The following is an 18,410-nucleotide window of genomic DNA, read 5'->3' on the forward strand; positions in this document are numbered from 1 at the left end:
TTTATTGCGCTATTCCAGACGTCGGAAATTGTAATCTTCAGTCGTATTCTGCGAAATTCAAGGGAAAACCCAACGCCCTCATCGCTTCGGCTCTCCACTCGCTGGGAAGAGAACTGATGGCTAAGAGCGTCGATTACATCGAGGATCCTTCGGATTGCCGTCCGCTTCGACGCGACGATGGTATTTCACCGCGACGATGGTGTTTCACCGCGGACCTCACCGTGAACTGCGAGAGCGTGAGATGGGAATTCCTCCGATGTTCTCGAGGAGGCACACGCGTTCCATCGCCGGCGGTATCGCCGCGAATACACGGCGATGCCATCCCTCATGAAAGACATACAGTAGTGCCGTTTTTCATCAGAATACTGGTTTCTCTGGAAAAAGAAGGTGAATACGTCAAATAAGCCGAGAGCAAGTGAGAGAGCTCGGAAGGGGAGCAGGCGTATCCGGGAGACGGGCAAGGAGAAGATTGTGGAGAGGAAGCGAACAAGAATGAAGGCAGGAAGCTCGCTAGCAGAAGGGCATTAGAAAGTTTCTATGGGTATCCGGGTACGACGTCTCGTCTCTTACGACGGTGTGCGCCTGGAAGGACGACGAGAGCTTCGTTGCTGCTCACTCGCTCGTCTGTTGGCTGCCAGTCAGCCCCATGCAGCCGCCACCCTCAGTCGCCAGGGAAGAAGACATTAAAGGCAAATAAATCTCCTTCTAGAACTCCCCCCTCTCCTTTTCGGCGACCAGCCATCCTATTCTTCCCTCAGCAGCGCTCCCGCACTTCCGTCCTCGCCAACTTATGCACCCAACGCCCACCTAACCCGCTCTGACGGACTCACGAAAAGATATCTTGCTCCGCTGCTCGTCTCCCTTTTCGCTATGCCCACTCTGCAAACGTCTCACGGTCTTCGCTTCGACTCCCGTTTTCTTCGTCTATTTCCTCTGCGCTGCCCGTTCTCCCGCCCCAAGCAGTCTTCGTTAGTTCGTTCGATCAGGAGTACTACCCAGGGGTCTAAGTGGTGTTCTCAGCACTTCGCTTATCAGTCGCGCTGTGAATAGAGGACATTCATCTGATCCATTTGGATAGATCAGTTCCACCCGATCCATTGTCCGTAAGATCCAGCACGCCTGTTTTTCGTCGCCACGAGAATGAGAAGAGGTGGAGGAGCATCTTGTGCGTAAGCCTCACCGGCCGGCGGCATCTGCCGATGCTCACGGAGAGCCTCGGCTATTCCTGTCGGCGATGTCAACGGTGGCATCCGGCTTCAAAACCCGTCCCGAACTAGGCGCCGCCGTTTGCCTCTCAGTTCCGGTGTGTTTTGGTCGGCGAATGATTCGGGCCCTTTCCGGCTTCCTTATCCAATACCAACGAAGAGCTCGGTACGCATGGAGCTTGATCGCAGGAAGTTATGGAAAAAAAAACAAAGGTCATCGGCAAAGAGACAGAAGTGTGTCTGGGGCGGTAAACACAGCAACAGCGCGGCAATTGACATTATGCACCGAGACGCACCCCGGTGGTCGACCCCTCTGGTCATTTGTGTTTTGTTATGGCTGCCGGCTCACTGTTGCTGCTGATTGCTCCTCGGGGATGTCATGAGCATCGAGTCGTCCGTCATACACGGGGAGACGTCTCTCTGTTTTTCCCGCCCAATCCAGTGCCGCACTGGTGATTTACATCGTGAACGACCCAAAAACAATCTGCCGTCACGAACGTCGGCCGCGCGTGCCCACAAGACTGCTAAAGCGAAGATGTGTGTGTTCTGAAGCTCATTCCCTCGGCGAGGACGGGGTCGCGGAAGTCGAACGTGAATAGATACACAGTTCAGATTTACGGGTTATTGAGATTGGATAATGAAGGAGGCCGTCCGCTCCCACCAACCGATTGTCTCGGGAGGCGCTCTGATTTTGTCAGAGACTACCGTACGGTCACCCGAGGCAGCTCGGTGAAGAGTCGGAGCATCAACAATCTGTACGTGGTCGGAGAAGCACTGATTGGTTGCTGCGGCTTACAATAGCGAAATGGTACGCGATGTACCGCAGGAAATCATCCGGAGAGTGCGGACGAGAGCTCGATCGTCGATAATAGCGAGCGTTGCGATTCTCTCGGGGTATCACTATTGGCGATAACATCGAGGAAATAGGAACATCAAGGTCGTCGCAGCTATTTCCCGTCATTACTCCTCCGCATCATCGGTGCTTCGGCCCGGAGACCGGATGAATTTCCTCCTCGACGCTAATTTTCACGGGTTCCGGACTTCGGACTCTAGCGACCGGCGGCTCCTTTCGAATGAACTTGCATGCGACGAAGGACGGAATGCCGCTCGGCGCCGTCTGACTATCGTGGAACCTCGGGCACTGGAGTCCAGTGGACTCCGTTTCAGTAAAGCTGTCGATGAGGACCGAGAGCGGACATCGTTGTACGAAGACCACAAATGTCTCGACGAATATTTCTCGCTCATCTTTTCTCGATGCGCCTTTGGGTCACACAGGATCGCGCAGAGAGAATCGCGAGGCTCTTCCTTGTGTTCGCGATTTACGCTTGAGCGACAGGAATTGTATTCGCCGAAATAATATACCCACAAAAGAATATATCGGCCTCCGATTATTAGGCCGTTGGAAAAGGTCATCGAGCAGCTGACGGACCCAAATACGTCCAGCAGGTCCGTTCTCCACCGTCATCGCACGGCAAAAAAACGCGCTCTAACTGCGTGACACGAATAAGCGGACGCTCAAGATATATAATATTTTTCTATTCAAGGTGAGCCGGTCCGCTTCAAAAACGTGGACGGGCCGGGCGTTCTTCTCCCTGCTCGGCCACCCTGCGCTGTTGAAAGTGAATGAAGTACGCTTTGAAGACTCCGGACTCTACACCTGCAACGTCGTCTTCCGAGACGGCTCGACCGTCAACTCGACCGTGAGACTCCATGTCGTCGGTAAGTACAGCGAACGACAAGAACCCAAAGCCTTTCGTAGCGAACAAGATCGAGTCGGAGAACACGGGCTCGACATAGAGATTGCAAGAACGTAGAGATTCTACAGAAGCCGACCCACTCCAGTATTTCTTGATAGTGGTGGTCCACTGCCGCCGTTTTATTAGGCAAACTCGCTATGGAGCGAGCGAGCTATCCAACTAGCAAATACGCTCTCCAGGTAGACGAGCGAGACTGCGTTGTTTCTGCGGGGCCGCGATGTTTATAGCGGGCATAATTAATGTACTTTATCCATCGGGTTACAGCAGCATGGATATCGCTGTTGATCTACGGGAAGAATCCGCGGGGTTTCGTATCGATGACAAAGGCCAACAATCGTAGAGCTCGTATTGGCCGGGGTCAAATAAGCGAGAGACACAGGGTAGGCCTACGCGATATAAAGTTGATTCAGTGGTTCGGACACACGCAAGGAGAATATGCGCCGCGCATCGTAACGAGCTTGCCGACGGAGACCGCACGGCTGGCAAAAGCTCCGACCACTCATTCGTCCACGACCGTCGTATGCGTGCATATACATACATACGTCGGCGACAGCGTCGACGACCGCAAACGCCGCACAGTCACCTGCGGCGGCATATGTTGCCGTCCGGAGGTTATGGGTACGTACGCGAGATTTCGCCTAGACTCGCTGTCCAGCTTCCTTGCCCGGATCCGTATGGAGCTCTCGGACAAGGACAATCTTTTCTTCGCCTCTCGTCGTAATCCGCTAAGTCTCAGCCTAAGTGACAGCTTTCCCCTGTCCCAGTCGTTCCGCCTGCCTGCCGTCCTGCCGTACGTCCGTCCGTACGTCCTTCCGTCGGTTGGTCATGAGCAAGCAGCTAGTTAACATCGTTCTCAGCCTGGCGAGCCGTGTTCTCGTAGTTTTCATAATATTGTACTTACGAAAAAGAAGATTGTCAACACGGATGTGTCCCGTTTTTCATGCGGGGAGAGCAGCTGAGAAGCGACACCAGCGAAGGCCGTCGTCGTATCAGCAAACGAATGAAGGAGCAGGAGGATGGGCGACGGAGAACCGGAGGCAATTGCCGCTGAATACGCGGAAATCTCTGGGATAGTCTAGATCCAAACGAAGCTCGGACTAAGCTGCTGTTTCTGCTCACACACGACTCAAGCTTTGGAGACGACAAGACGGCCAACGAGCGACCAAACGAACGAACGAAGAAACGAGTCTCGCTGAGACTAAGAAACGCCCTTGCTGAAGAAAAGCCCCAAGTCCGCTAAAGCGTAAGCACTCGGCATCTCAGCTCTTGCTGCTCGATGGGAAATGAGATGAATGAGGGGCGTATGGAGGGATGCGTGAATGACTGAGCGACCGACCACCAGGAAACGTGGAAGGTATTCGGACGTATTGAACTTTGGAGGACTGTCATCGCTCAGTGACCGGAAAGCCGATGCCATCGGTCGCCCCAGATTGCAGCCCCCAGTTACGCGGGTTGTGGTTCTCCGATGACGACGATGATCATCTCTTGTTCATAATTAACTGAAGGCAGCTGAGTCCGTAACAATGAACAAGTTGTCTGCCGCTCATATTAATCTTTAGTGGCTGTTTCCTACACACAGAACACATGCACATCGGAGCTTGTAGGAGCTCGTCCTGAATTCCTCTGGTTAGTTTTTTCCCCGGAGCATCTTTCCATTAGAATCCCCGCGAGCGAGGAGATGGCCTGTTTTATGCTTTCGTCCGACGTTCCTGCGGAGGATCCGGCGGAGTCGCGAAGTGGGCTCGAGCGATTGTGCTATGGATATTGCTCGTCCTGCGGTCTCTCGCTGAATTCTGTCAGGAATTTCCGACAGGAGTTTCCGTGAGGAGTTTCCGCAAGGAAATTCCGCAAGGAAATTCCGTAAGGGAGCTCCGTCCTGCATTTCCGCCGAGGATTTCCGTCGAGGATTTGCGTCGAGGGTTTCCGTGGAGGAAATCCATCTAGGAAACCCGTCATGCGAGTCCACACGAGTGGAACGAGACAAAAATTCAAATGAGCAGAGCATCATTTCGTCGATAACGGAATCCCAATGAACGCAGTATGTGTCGCTGGGGGACAATGTACCTCCCGCTCCGCCTGCTTCCTCATTCCTTCTCGAGACCAGAGAGTACATATAAGACTGTAGAAGAACGTTTGCATCCCGTGAGCGCAGCCTCGGTCTAGCAGCGGAGTGAATCGCGTTGGATGCCGCCGTTGACACTTCTCGCTGGCTGCCTGCGCGTCGTTTTGTTCGTCCTTGTCGCTGAGGCAGAGCCCCTTCTGCTCGAACTACAGAGCAAAGTGTTTACGCAAAAGAAAAGCGCATACAGAACCGTAGCACCATACAATGACGCTGCGGCTCGCCCGCGCAATTTCCCCGTCTACATAATATGACGAATCACGTATTGTCCCCGAGATCCAGATGACAAATGGCTTCTCACAATGCCATTCATGATGGGGACACCGAAGACGGCGACCACCACAACGAGAGGAGTGAGAGAACAGCGCAAAGCTTATCGGACTCACAGATGAGGCTCGTGAAACGCCTCTCGACAGCAACGGAAAAATATCCACGGTTCCCGTGCGGAAGACCAAGACCCGCCTGGGCTCGAGCGCTTCCCGAGCCGGTCGTAGACAAAATGCGAAGGAGGAAATCGCCGCGAATTCCAGGAACCCTGAACGTGCTCGGAGGCGAGTGTGGAAATCCAGAGCGAATTGGAATGTTGTTCGAGGTCGATATTTCCAGCTCGCTCAGAACCTCCTCCTTTCAAAATCCGGAGCAATTATTCGCTCGATTCATTTCTGCGGAGGTTTCCCTTGGTCCGACGGCGCTTCCCCGGCGGCAAGAGCTTTGTGAGCATTCTGATGACTTGGAAAATCTTCCGTGTAGGCTCCCGTTCGCACTCTCCTTCCGAGACCTTGATTAATTAGACACTCGGGCAGGAAGAAACTCGGGAAACGACGCTGATGTAAGGAAGCTCGTAGCCTCACCAATTTGGAGTTCCGTGCTCTGTCTGACATGCGCGCTTGCATGGGATCCGAACTGCATGGAGACAGCTTCAAGGCCCCAAGAACAATCGGGATCTGGACCGAAGTCCGTGGTATCTGGGCTGGCGAACCCCCTTGACCTCTGGCTCCCGAGAGAGATATTTTTCCCCGGATCCTGGACCCGCGCGATTTCCAAAATTTTCGTCACAGACGCCGCGGGATTTCCCGGTGAAACTTCCTTCGCAGTCCATCTCGGAACGCTTCGTGGAACGCATTTCTCGCTCTAGCGAGCAACGTACTTGTCGGGAAATCACAATGTTAGTAGAAATTGGCAGAGGGGAAACTTGTTCCGTGTGCATGGCCGCCTTTACTGGCCGAATCAAGTGAGGAAAGCGATCCAAAAACGCCGCCAGAAACTACGTCGTACTTCGCAGTTTTCCGCCTCGGGGAAAAACTGCAAAACTGGTCGAGGTAGAAGGAGGGCATCCGGGTTCGTTCGGTGTCCGTAGTACGGAAACGTTCCTCGGCATTGCGGGAAGACTCTGCACGGCTGCGCGTCTCGGTGTGGTGAAGGGAAGCACCGTCGGGGGCAAAAAAGACTCTCTACGCTGAAGGTTCCGGGCCTGGATAGGGTATCGCAGGGCTCGTAAGGAGAGAGATACGGACGCGTGCTGGAATGGGAAATAGAAGAGAAAGCGGGCTACAATATAAAATAATGAGAAAGCTGCAGTCGGAGTTGTAGTAGTTGTCGGCGGCGGTGGCGGCCGGCCGGCTGCTAGGTGGGTTTGCTCGTTGGCGTAAAAGTGGAAGCAGTAGGAATGGGTTTGAAGAGAGATAAGGTAAAAGGTTGGTTCGGCATAGAGCCCTATGCGACTCCTGCAGCCCTTCCTCCAACCGAATTCCGCTCCGTGAGGTTGCACCACACGCCGAGATAGAAGGGAACTAGATACAGCGCGGTCGGCAGCAGAAGTGAAGGACGAAGGGAGGAGAGAAACGCCGGAAAGGACGAAAATTCGAATTTCGGTTGAGTCTTATCTCCTCGAGAGCAGAGAAGGGGAACAACGAAAGATGGAACTCCGACGTCGGCGGCGGAAGGTCACGCGCTTTACGAAACACCGACGCACCACCGCTGCCACCGGAAATGCCTGAAATGGCGGTCGTAACAGCAATGAGAGAAATAGAGAACCCCGAATGAAGAAAAAAACAGATGGCGGCAAAAATGAGCCGCCAAAAAAATAAGAGAAGAGCAAGATGACGAGGAAGACGAGAAAGAGAACGAACACAACCTCATCATTCGCGTCCGCATAGCGACCGCTGCTTCCCGCATCGCTGCTGCTTCTGACGGCAGGAGCGCTCCAGGACGGACAGACGGATAGGCAGGCTGGCTGTCGGGCGGACCCTGCGAGAACGACGGACGAGTGTGCGAGCCAAGAAATCGCGGGACCGACCGGCAGAGAGCAGCAGAAAACAGCGTAAGGTCTTGTGAGAGCCGACGGGGAAGAACAGTCAGCGAAAGAGGAACATGGCGAAAAATTGCGAACCCTGATGATAACAGCCAAGTGAGAGAGTCGACGGCGGCGAAAGTCGGTAAAAAGTCGCTCTCGAGGCCAACCATACGGCGAGAAGCCGGAAGAGCAGTCTGTTAGTCCGAAACACTCGCCGACCAACGATGCCGCCAAACTTTGAAAATCGAAGACTCGGCAATCCAAGTAATACGTTGCGATTCCGGTATTCATTCGAGCCCGCTTCCTTGATGCACGCGTTGCTCCTATTCGATTTGCATCATACGGAGCCGGCTTCTGAATTCATTTGTCTAACATTGATTTCACTGAAGAGATAGTACCGTCTTGAGATGCGTTCCCGACTTATCGCCGAAACTAGCCCTTATGATCAGCTTATCTTCGAGTATGTGCTCGAGAGCACACAAGAAAAGAGTCTTCTCTTCCCCTTCCGTCTTGCCGTCATCGCTATTCACAGTGAATTTTGAATATTCGACTTTTGTCAGCCTTTAGCTATTACCTTCTTTGAGCTGGGCATGGCTTTAGTTGGACGAGCTGTGGAAGAGCGAATATTCAAGGGGAAATCACCTCAGTTCCCCCTGTTCAGACATTGAGAGTTCCTCCAGTGATCGGAGGTCATCGAGCAGAAGGGACCAGTCGAAATGGTGAACAATCAATCGATTGATCGACTACACTAGCGACCTACATATAGTCTGAGTATTTGATCTCCTCAGAGGACTTAGCTCGATACCACAAATATCGCGCACTAGCTTCGAATGTCTGCTCTCGCTCTTGGAAAATTAATTCAATAGCGACGGCCCCGTCTTCCGCTAGTCGGTATCGTCTTCACAGCGCTATCGGCGTTGCGGCAACAACGTCGTTCCTCGAGTTATCGAATCAGGTATGTTGTGAGTTCGCTGCCCTCATCGAGACCTTGGGGCTGTCCGGGAATGGGCAGCGGCGGGGAACTTTCACCGCGCACGTTGCTGGATCCGCGGCCTGTTTCTCCTTGACCGAGCAACGGTTCCCATTCGGTCCGGTCGGATTTCCACTCCAAACAACGTAATCCGTTTTTAATTGGTGAGTGGTCAGCGCCCACCGAAGACTCGGCTGGGCGAACGATCGTTCGTTTTCCGCTCGATTCGTTCACACGATCAAGAAAGCAAACGATGGATGCGGGTCGTCCACTCAAGCAATGCTCGAGCAAATCTCTTGATATGAGGCTGACGAGCCGTCCCTGGATGCTAGCCCGCCAACTAGCTTGTCGACTTGAGCAATCAATCCCTCCGAGGCGAGAGAGAAGAAAAAGCAGCGGAGTTGAACAAGGCCCACGAGTCGGCTGCCACTTGGGATTGTAGCTAGGTCGATCAGTCGGGCTAAGGTCGGTCAGTGAGGTAACAATTTAGATCTTGTCGTGTTCTCCATCCGAAGGATCCCGATAGAGGAAAACAGAGAGAAAGGTCTCAGGTCGTTCGGAGGAAGAGCCTCCGAACAAGGACGAACGCCCAAGTGGGTGGCGGTGGTGTGGACGAGCTAGTCAGCGACTGCATCAATCAGAGGTGGAGTGTGGGATCATCGACGGTCACCCATCAAATGGGAATCCATGTCAATCAGTCCGCTTGTACGCCTTTTTTCCGAGAAAATGGGAACAATGTTCCTATGGCCGACAGCCGTCGAGGGATGGACGGACAAACGTTTGATCCGTCCAATTGGAACGACACGCGAACAGATAGACGATGAGATGAGAACCTAATGAACATTCGCAGAATCGCATCGAAGCTTATTCGAGCTTTCTTCCAACTCGCGACCATCGAGTTCGGTCGCGGGATTTTCGCCGAATAACCGAATACGCTAACTATAGTATGTTCATCAGCGCAAGGTCTCCCGCACTCATCGAGGCAGCGGGATAATTCGTTCTCATTAATTCATCATCATTCTCATTCCAGAATGAGAATGATAATCTTGTGAGCTCTTCAAGTCGTAACGTCCGTAGGCTGATTATCGTGTCGAGATCAGCTTCCGTAGGATTTTCGCAGGCGAGAGACGATCATCGGAGCGTCCCCGTTCTCTCCGTTTTCCACTTTTTTCCGACAACCTTCGGTCCACCGCAAGAATGTCGAAATTCCGTGACGCGGGAAAGGGGCACCGCAGATCGGTCTGCATCATTCTGAGAATTGCGGGCAGGCAATCGTTCGGAGAGAATGGCGACCATCTAGGCTGACCTCGGTATCGAAGATCTGCAGACAGGATGTCCCCAGGGTATTCGTGAGGAACAATCGAGTGCCGGATTGAAACTCGTGCCTTCTCACTCGAGGTGCAGTCAGTGAGGCCGATGCAAATCCGCATGTGATGAGCAGAATGTGTGCCCTGATTTTCCCGTTTGGTTTCGGCCATCTCGAAGCTTTCAGCGAAGAAAGCTGGAAATGTAGCCCGGCTGATCTTGTCTAACTCGAGGATTCTCAATCTCGTAAAATCCCGAGCCGATGGAGAACGTGTAGTGAATTCAGCCACCCTCCCTCATCGTCCCCATGTATATCTACATATACTGGCCTCGCTCGGAGATTTTGAGCTCTATTCTGCTAAAATTCGAAACGCTCTATTACGCATTCCCTGAATCCCTCTCCCGCGTTTCCCGGACCCTCTTCCGCACTCGTTCTCTTCGGCTCCTTGCCTCACACCAGGTCCCGTCGTGCCAAGACTGGAGAGGGACCGGGACGGTGCGGAAACGTCAATCTCCTGCGTTCCTGAAAAAGCGGAAGTTTTTCCTCCCTTCTGAGCTTGCTGATTCGATTTCTCGGAAAAAAAAATCCGATTATATCATAGTAGTTTCAGCCTTTTCCTGATGAACCCGATGCCGGGAAGAAAGCAGTGCGATGTGTGACCCAGGATGCTGACGTGGGGAAGCGGAATGTGGAGACTCGATGATCTAGAATCCGCCTCCGCGGACAGACTCTCGGCTTCATGAGTGGGTTCCAGTAAGCCTGACGAATATCGACTCCTCCTGATGGACCGAATCGATGAGGGCCAAACTTCATAAACGACGAGCTCTGTTGAGAGATATTTTGCATTTTTGACTCGCGCCCATCCGCTTCCGTCCATCCGAGCTTTCGAGGAATCATAGGCGATCTAGGCGATAGATCTCCCCACAGTCGATATCCGTTAAACCGCCTCCCGTCTCTAGATGTTGGCGGATGAAGTGTGGCTACGAGGAAAACCAGAAGCATGGAGTTAGAGTCCTTGGAGCGCGAACGAGGGAAGGGGCGAAGACCTGCTATTCCACAGGATAAGATGGCGGTGGCGACGACTTTATAGCGGAGGAACAAGAGACGAGAAGATATAAATACTTAATTCGCGCTGGTGGTGCACTCGACTTGTTTTTGCCACTCGGGCGAAATGCGGGGGAAGGGAAGCGTCAGTCGGCCCCGCAAATATCCTGGAGGAGAATTGAACGAGGAGAACAGCGCCCCGATCTCATTTCACAATATCCGAATTCGTTCCGCTTGCGTGCTTGCTATTGAATTGCTCCTCTCGACTGTTGCCGTCCGCGTATCCATGATGATCTCACTCGATGACGTGACGCTATATCCATTCGGTTGGTGATTTTTCTTTCGCCTGTCACCGTTGACGAAGCTCGTCATTGTTTTCCGATTTACTCCCTGTCAAACTCACGGGGTCGCCTCGCCCAATATGGGTTCATGCGTGATGTTTACTGATGACGAGTCTAGGCGCGCGTCGGTTCCGGTGTTCTTCCGATGAATCTTCGCGAATGCCGTCCCGTCGAGCGCGGTACCTGCGAAGTTCGAAGCTGCCTACGAATGCCTGCCGCTATTGCGCTCCGCCATCCGAGCATTCGGAATAGCGGGCTCCAACTCTCCACCCAGAAAGGTGTCCCGTTCGCGCAAACCCTCTGGTGGTGCTCGGATTTTTTGCATCGACCGCCTATGGAAGCGCCGATCCGTGTCGGCAAGAGTTCCGGAACAAACCAAGCTTCGCGATTAACGTGAAGTCCGCCCTCCGCTCACGGAAATCACGGGATTTCTCCGGGGCTTGCGAGAGCCGTCATCGAGCTCGATTCCGGCGCAACCAGCCACGCCAAGGACGATGAATCTGACGGTGGACGTGGCGGCGGCAGCGGCGGTATCTCGATTCGCCTCATAATCCTCCGATTGTCATCCTCTCTTGCACGCAGCACGCGAAGAGACCATATCTCGTCCGGCCACCGTTTTCGGATTAGTCCTCGGAAAAGCCTCCTGGGGTTAAGTCTCCTCCGACGTGAATCTGTTCTCCTCCATGCCCAAAGCGTTCGAGTGCCATCAGGAGCGGACGCTTTCGCCGATGCTGCTGCCACGAACGCCTTCGATATCTCTCCTGAAAGCGACGGCGGCTCGCAGCCGAGCTGAAGAGCCTCACAACAAGTAAACATCCGTAGCGAGGACAGAAACCTTGTCCGTCCAGATCTCGCAGCTCCATCAGAGGAACGCTTGCTCCACGGAGCCTTTTTATTTGTCGGCCAGCAACGACCAACGAGCAGAGGAGCATCACTAACTCAGTTAGGTATCTGGAAACGAAGCAGGTTACGCTCGGACCCTTGTTACGATTGGTGATGAGCTCCGTCGCTCTGTCCGGCTTGCAGCAAGCGAGCGGACAGCAGGCAGGCCGACAGCCTGCCAGGCCGGCCGGCCGTTGATTGCTCCGCGACTGGCGACCCGACCACACACACGCACAAGCGCACGCAAGCAGCACTCCCCAGAGGTCCTTCTAATTATCCCATCGAGGCGGCGGCGCAATGATGGTACGTTGGCCGTTGTCTCTTCGCAGCAATTTATCTCTTGCTTGATGCTGGCTGATTGTGAGCAACGCGGGAAATAGCTGCAACGGGTTCCTCCAGAAGCGTCGGGCTCGCAAGAATTCCTCCGGATCGATAGGCGTCAGTCTCGCGAAATCTTCGGATCAGTGGGTTTTTTCGCCGAATCGGTTCAGAATTGAGGGCCGAAGCCTCCCGGCCGAGATCCTCCCGCTGGGAGAAGGAATTAATTATTGTTTCTCCGCCCGATTCGTGCCACAAAAAATATTTTGCATACGCCGCGAGGTTTGGATCCTGGGTCTGAAACTTGAGAAATAATTGCAAAAAAAAGGAAAAGTAATCGTCAACCGCGTGAGATGCACGGAACACCTCGTGGTTCAGAATGTCGGGAATCCAGGAGGATCTGAGGGAGATCTGAGTCACTCGTTCACTTTGAAACGAGAAAATAGAAATTGCTGAGCCGTTGCGACACGGAAGCGAACTACTAAGTGCTCGAAGGCGTTTGCTTGGAGGAGCGGCCGGGTTTTTCCTACGATGGAGGCCAGCATCGAAGGAAATATCTGAGTTTCCAAGCTCTGGAACACCATGAAATCGTAGAAAGCCAAAAAACAGTCTTCTCCGCTTCCCTTCTCGCCCTTCCCTACCCCTCAGCGGCATGTCTATCCCTCTGGAGGGACTGAGCGAAGGGTAGACATGAGGAAAGGATATGAGCTCCGATGTTGCCGAGTCTTCTGGTGGGAAATTCCGCGGGAAAATTGAGTTCGGGCTGTGGCGGAAGAGTTCGGCGATGATGTGGAGGGGGAGGAAGGGCGCCGCCAGAGAGACGAGGGCAGCCTGTTAAGCACCGCACTTAAAGAAGAGAACGAGCGAGCTAGCGACTAGCAGGCGAGGGAGCGAGCGAGCATTAGGCGATGGCAGTACAAAAAATCCTCTGCATCGCGTCAGCGTTTCGCCCAGGGCGGATTTTTTTCCTGCTTCGGCAGACAGCGAGCGACGCGGTGGCAAACGTCCATCTTGGTTTTGGTCTTCGCTCGTTCCTTCATCTTCATTACCTCACATAAATTACTCTTCTCAGCGGCGACCGCGGCGGGTCTTCGTAATTCTGCTTGCCTCGCCGCGAGCTCACGGCTGTAGAATCTGTCGGTGCCTCCAACGTGCTCTCCCGACCTCTTGTCTCCTCCAAGCGGAAGTACTGGCGGGGGGGATGCGGGGCTCTGCCGGGAAACAGCAACACTTCGGCCTTGCCGAACCCATTCCTTCGATACTGTAGTTTACCACAAGAGAAGTCCCGCGCACTGGCTCATCCGATTGCTGGTGGAGCCGCTGGGCGTCGGTAGATAAGAATGCCACCGACTCATTGCCGGGCAAGCCGTTCGCACATCTCGTAGGATAAGTTAATGGTGGCTGCCCACGGCTTGGAATCTCTTGTTTTCCGATCCCTATCATTCCGATGGCCAAGTCGAGCGAGGCAGATCCCCTAGCTGAAAGCAGCGGCACCACGTCACCACGTCACCATTCCTCGACGTGCAGTACGTGCCATATGCTTCTTGTACCTATGTATATATTGAGGGGAAAACAATCGAGATGGAAGGCCGGAACAGCGCCGCGTAGGCACACTCTGGCCCGCCGTCGACATATCTACAACAACAACAACAACAAGGGGAGCGGAGGCTCCAGGATTAGAGGGAACTTTGAAACCGGAAGCCGAAGAAGCGTCACAATGGAATAGGTTCCCGTGCTCGGAACCGATACCGAGCCGCAACACGGCGGATACCGAGCTGCGAATATTGCTGTCATAAACATAAACTCCGGTATATTCGAGATTCATACCTCGATCGGTTGCTCGGACGAGAGAAGGGATTCCATTATTTACTCATCCTCCCTTCGGAATCACTGTAGAGGATCCATGAATGAATTCCTTGTTCGGTCGACGTGCTTCCCCGTAAGTATGGTCCGCTTGTTAGACGGCCATGAAATACCGTGCATCTGCCCAAGGTCATTGCTGTTCGCCGTGTCGGACTGCCGGGGAAGACTCGCTGTTCGTATGAATCGTCTGCCTACGTCGGGTATCAGTTTGTCTGATTGAGCCGGGGGAAGAAGTACGGCGGGGGCTCAAAAAAAAGCGAAACTGAAAACTCGCCTGCGTTACGGGCATTGAAATCGTAGGAGCTCTCGTCGGACTTTCGAAAGGTCCCATTCTCCCGGAAGTGCTCATTCTTTCCTCAGTCCATCGTACGTCCACTCGGTCGCCCGATTCAGTGCCCGTGCGGAGCGTTCGATGCTTGCTGACTGGCAGGAATGATTTTCGAAAATGACGGCCGTGTCAAGCGATATTGACCAAAACCAGCCGTCGATGTCGCTGCTGCTGCTGCCGCCGCGGACGGCGCATGTCATCCTCGCCGCCATCGAATTCTCAAAACTCACTCGGCTTTTCGACGGCATCCGTTGCACATTCGATTGCTTTCCGTGAGTTTCTTCCTCCGGACGTTTGGACGGACGGACAGACGGAGGGACGGAAGGACGGACGGAAGGAAGGAGTGGGCGACTGACTAGTTGACTTTCTGCCATTTTCCTCCGATGGTGCTTTCCTTTACTTCGTGCTGGGCCGCTCTCTGGATCTGCAGTTAGTGAGGACTCGTCGTTGCTCGAACCATCAGCAACAGACGTGCAGCATTCGCTCAACGAACGTTCGAGTCTCTTAATGAGGCTCGTGCCGTTCGTGTTCCCAGCGGCTGTAGACACTGGAGCGGTGGCCAAGGCAGCGGCGGGACTGGCTACGTAGTACGTTCGTCCATGCGTCCGTCCGTTGGTCTGTCCGTCCGTCTGGCCACTCGCTCGTTTACTCCGTAGTTCCTCGACCGGCCAGCAACGATTACACGTAGACTATCGTAAGCCACGTAGCTCTTATGAGAAAACTTGTTGTTTGTGTTTAGACTTTGAGCAACGGCAGGATCACCGAGCATCTGACCACTAATGCAACCACTGACAGACGGAGCTCGAGTCTCGAGCGGGCGGAGCTCGAGGTTCGCTCCCATCGCGAGGCGCAGATCCTCTCGATCCAGATTCTCATTTCTCTCTTATTAAATTTCGTCCGGTCATTCGCCGATGCTCCCCAATCGCTGACTGTGCGTATTTGGGTCGCAATAGGTCGAGCCAGCGACCTGGTCAACGATTCCTCCCAACGATGACAATGGAGGCGTTCGGTTTGGCCAGCGCAGAAATCCGCTCAAATAAATCGAGAGGAACTCACAAGGCTTCTCTACTCCGTACGTTCACTCGACTCGCTGCTGATTATTGATTCGTCGCGATAAGCCCTTCATTCGGTCGGGAGCGATCCCGGCTCTCGAGAGCAGATCCTCCCCGCGCGAATCTGCGGACCCCCACCTCACCTGTCATCAGTAATGCGGAGCCTAAGTATTGATTTCGCAGCTTCCCGGAACAGCTGGGTACATATGTCTCTAAATCGAGAGGTACCCTGAACTACGGTATCTTTGACCCTCCCGTCGACCTTCAGTCGAGGCAGGAAAGGAGAGAAATCGCACATGATCTGGACGGGCGCGGGAGCTCCACAATTCCTTCACCGGACGACGATACGTGAATGACGGGCTCGGTGCATAAGTTCGAAATACCGAAAGTGAGAACATTGAGGCAGTGCTTCATGCTTTTTCAAAGGAGATCAAAATTTCTCGAAGGCTGTTTTCGAGAGGCTATTCGGACTGGAGCGGATTCTACCCCTTCCCCGTACTACGTGGAGCGTGCTCCAAGAGTCTCGATGATGCTCTGTTCGAGAGCGCTTCATGAGCTCCCTCTACCCTCCAATGTGTCGGAACAAACCCTTCTCGCTAATGAGCTCTTAGTCTTCCAAAGAGACCGTGTGGAAGTCTCTACGTCCTGCCAAATCCTTCGATCATTTCAGGAACCGTTCAAACGCGGTGTCAAACTTTAGCTTCTCTTGACCCTCCAGAGGAAAAGACGGTACCTGTCTCGTCAGCTCAAGCGAGGCTATTGTTCGAGACTAGCTGAGTATTCGCTCGAATTCGACAGCGAGGAAGTGAGTCTCGTCGACTCAGAGGAAAAAATTCGCGGTAGCTTTCGTTTCGATATACTGCAATCTTTGGCAGGGCATCGAGCCAGACCTTCACGCTAGAAATTTCGAGGCCAGAGCGGGAATAAATGACGCGTCGTGCGATTCCCTCACGTTGGGAGGAACTATTCGACTTCCTGAGCGGCACTGAACGAGGTGCTTCGAGCGATAGGACGCTTACCTATGGGAGCTCACTCGAACCCGGAGAGCTCGCCGGGCTCGGACGATCGGAAGTGGATGTTTGACGGAAGTCCGGGTATTCACCAGGTCGAGCCAGCCCGGCGATCGTCGCCGTACTCGTACGTTTACTCTCAGACAGAGTCATCATCGACGACGCGAGCCGCGGAAACGTTGGCGGATATCGCGAGCATTGGTGGTTTGTCGAACGTTCCGTTTCGCTGACTGCGTTCGATTTGCATTATCGCAACGAGTTAGCCAGTTGGCCGCCGTCTCTTGCCTCGGAGCGAGAAGCGGCCGAGGGGTCGTAATCTCTCGACGATCTAGACGACTGGCCAAGGAACTTGGTACATCTTGCCAATTATCCTAATACATATGTTGTACGTCGACGAGCACGGAGACGATGGCTTCTCGGAAAGAAATACCTTTCCTTCGACGGAACCGCTTAATGAGGTGAGATATGCACCGTTTGTCGCTTCCGATTCTGCTAAGCCAACTCGCCAACCTCGTTCTTGCCATTGCCGGCCCGTTCGGTATCCTTGGCTCCCATCGTCGAACGTGTCCGGACTCATCCATTTGGCTCCATCTGGCTGGCCGGCCGTCCGTCGCGGTACCTAAAACACAATGAGTAGTAAGTCTCCATGGAAAATTATTCGACAATTTTCCGCCAGACAGCACGTTATTAGGCGGTCGGGATGGAACAGACTGGCGGGGTGGGATAGGCGGGCGACTGCAATCAACGAACTCGTCGAGCTTGAACTTATTCTATCTGCCGCGGAAAAAAAGAGAGAAGCGAAAATGCTCCGTTGTCCTAATGACTTTATCGTGATCCTGCAGCGCCGAGTTGCACTCTGCCGTTGAGGCATCGGAGCGCGCCAACAACAGCTCCGAAAAGGGCTTTGCGACGCTCGTCTCACTCGTTCACGCACTCAGATCTTAGACCCTTTCCTCGGATCTTGGTTACTCCCGCTCCGATCGTTTCCTCCCGTGTTTTTCTCCCGGATCTTCGTCGTCGTCGTCTCAGCCGAGTGGGGTGATGTCGCCGTTGTTTCCGCTCTCGACGTCGCCGCCGCTCGATCGTTAATAACGCGAGGGTCTGAAAACGAGGCTGAAACTTATTTGAGGACCCGGAAGAGTGAAAACAATTGGACGACGATCTTAACGGCTGCCATTGCGGCGTTCCGTGAGTAAAGTTGGAAAGCCCTGAAGAAGGTGTAATGGCCGCGCGAGTCGTTCTTCTTTCTCCGGCGACAATGACCAACAACGCCCTCCACGAGGCAGCCGGAGAAATCCTTGGCCGAGAAAGTGTCGGGTACTAGCCGGCACCTCAAAGAATTATTCACACGCCACTCGCCGTGTTGGCGATAGCGTCGTCATTGCGGCGGTCGCCACGTACTTCGTTGACAGACTCCACCGCCACGGACCACAGGGGCTGCGAGCAAGCGAGCGAGGGAGCCAAGTGAATTCTATGCTTCTGACACGGTTAGCCGTGACCGTCGTCGACCGCTTCTGCCACCACTCATATGAATGATAATCAAAGCGTCCTCATTAGAAGACTTCGCCGTTGAGTGCTCACCCGTCTCGAGCTAGACGAGGAAGTCGGGGACCGACCGACCAAGCGACCGATGGAGCAGACGGTCCACGCAGCTCGGTCGGACCGTTCGCCTACCTCGGCTGTTGTAGGGGATGGTCCTCGGCGACTTCTGCAGTGAGCATAGAATAGACGGGACCGTACGGAACAGGCCCGCCGACCAACGCTTGTTTGTTGAGCTCGCGTCGGAGCATTCCACTCACTCAGCACTGCTGCGTGCCGCTAAAGACAGATACGTCAGAACGCGGCAAGCTTGCCAAGCAGGAAGGCAAGCGAAATAGCCAGGAGACTACTACATAGCGATGCTGGAATTCCAGGTCCGCTCT

The 18,410-nt window shown here is 53.8% G+C and overlaps 1 pseudogene; it reads left to right on the top strand.

The window, feature by feature from the left end:
* Positions 1 to 18,410, top strand: part of LOC100905486 (uncharacterized) — a 225,782-nt pseudogene that overhangs the window by 194,063 nt on the left and 13,309 nt on the right.

Source organism: Galendromus occidentalis, unplaced genomic scaffold, assembly GCF_000255335.2.
Source record: "Galendromus occidentalis unplaced genomic scaffold, Mocc_1.1 scf7180000077464, whole genome shotgun sequence".
Taxonomy (NCBI): Eukaryota; Metazoa; Arthropoda; class Arachnida; order Mesostigmata; family Phytoseiidae; genus Galendromus; species Galendromus occidentalis.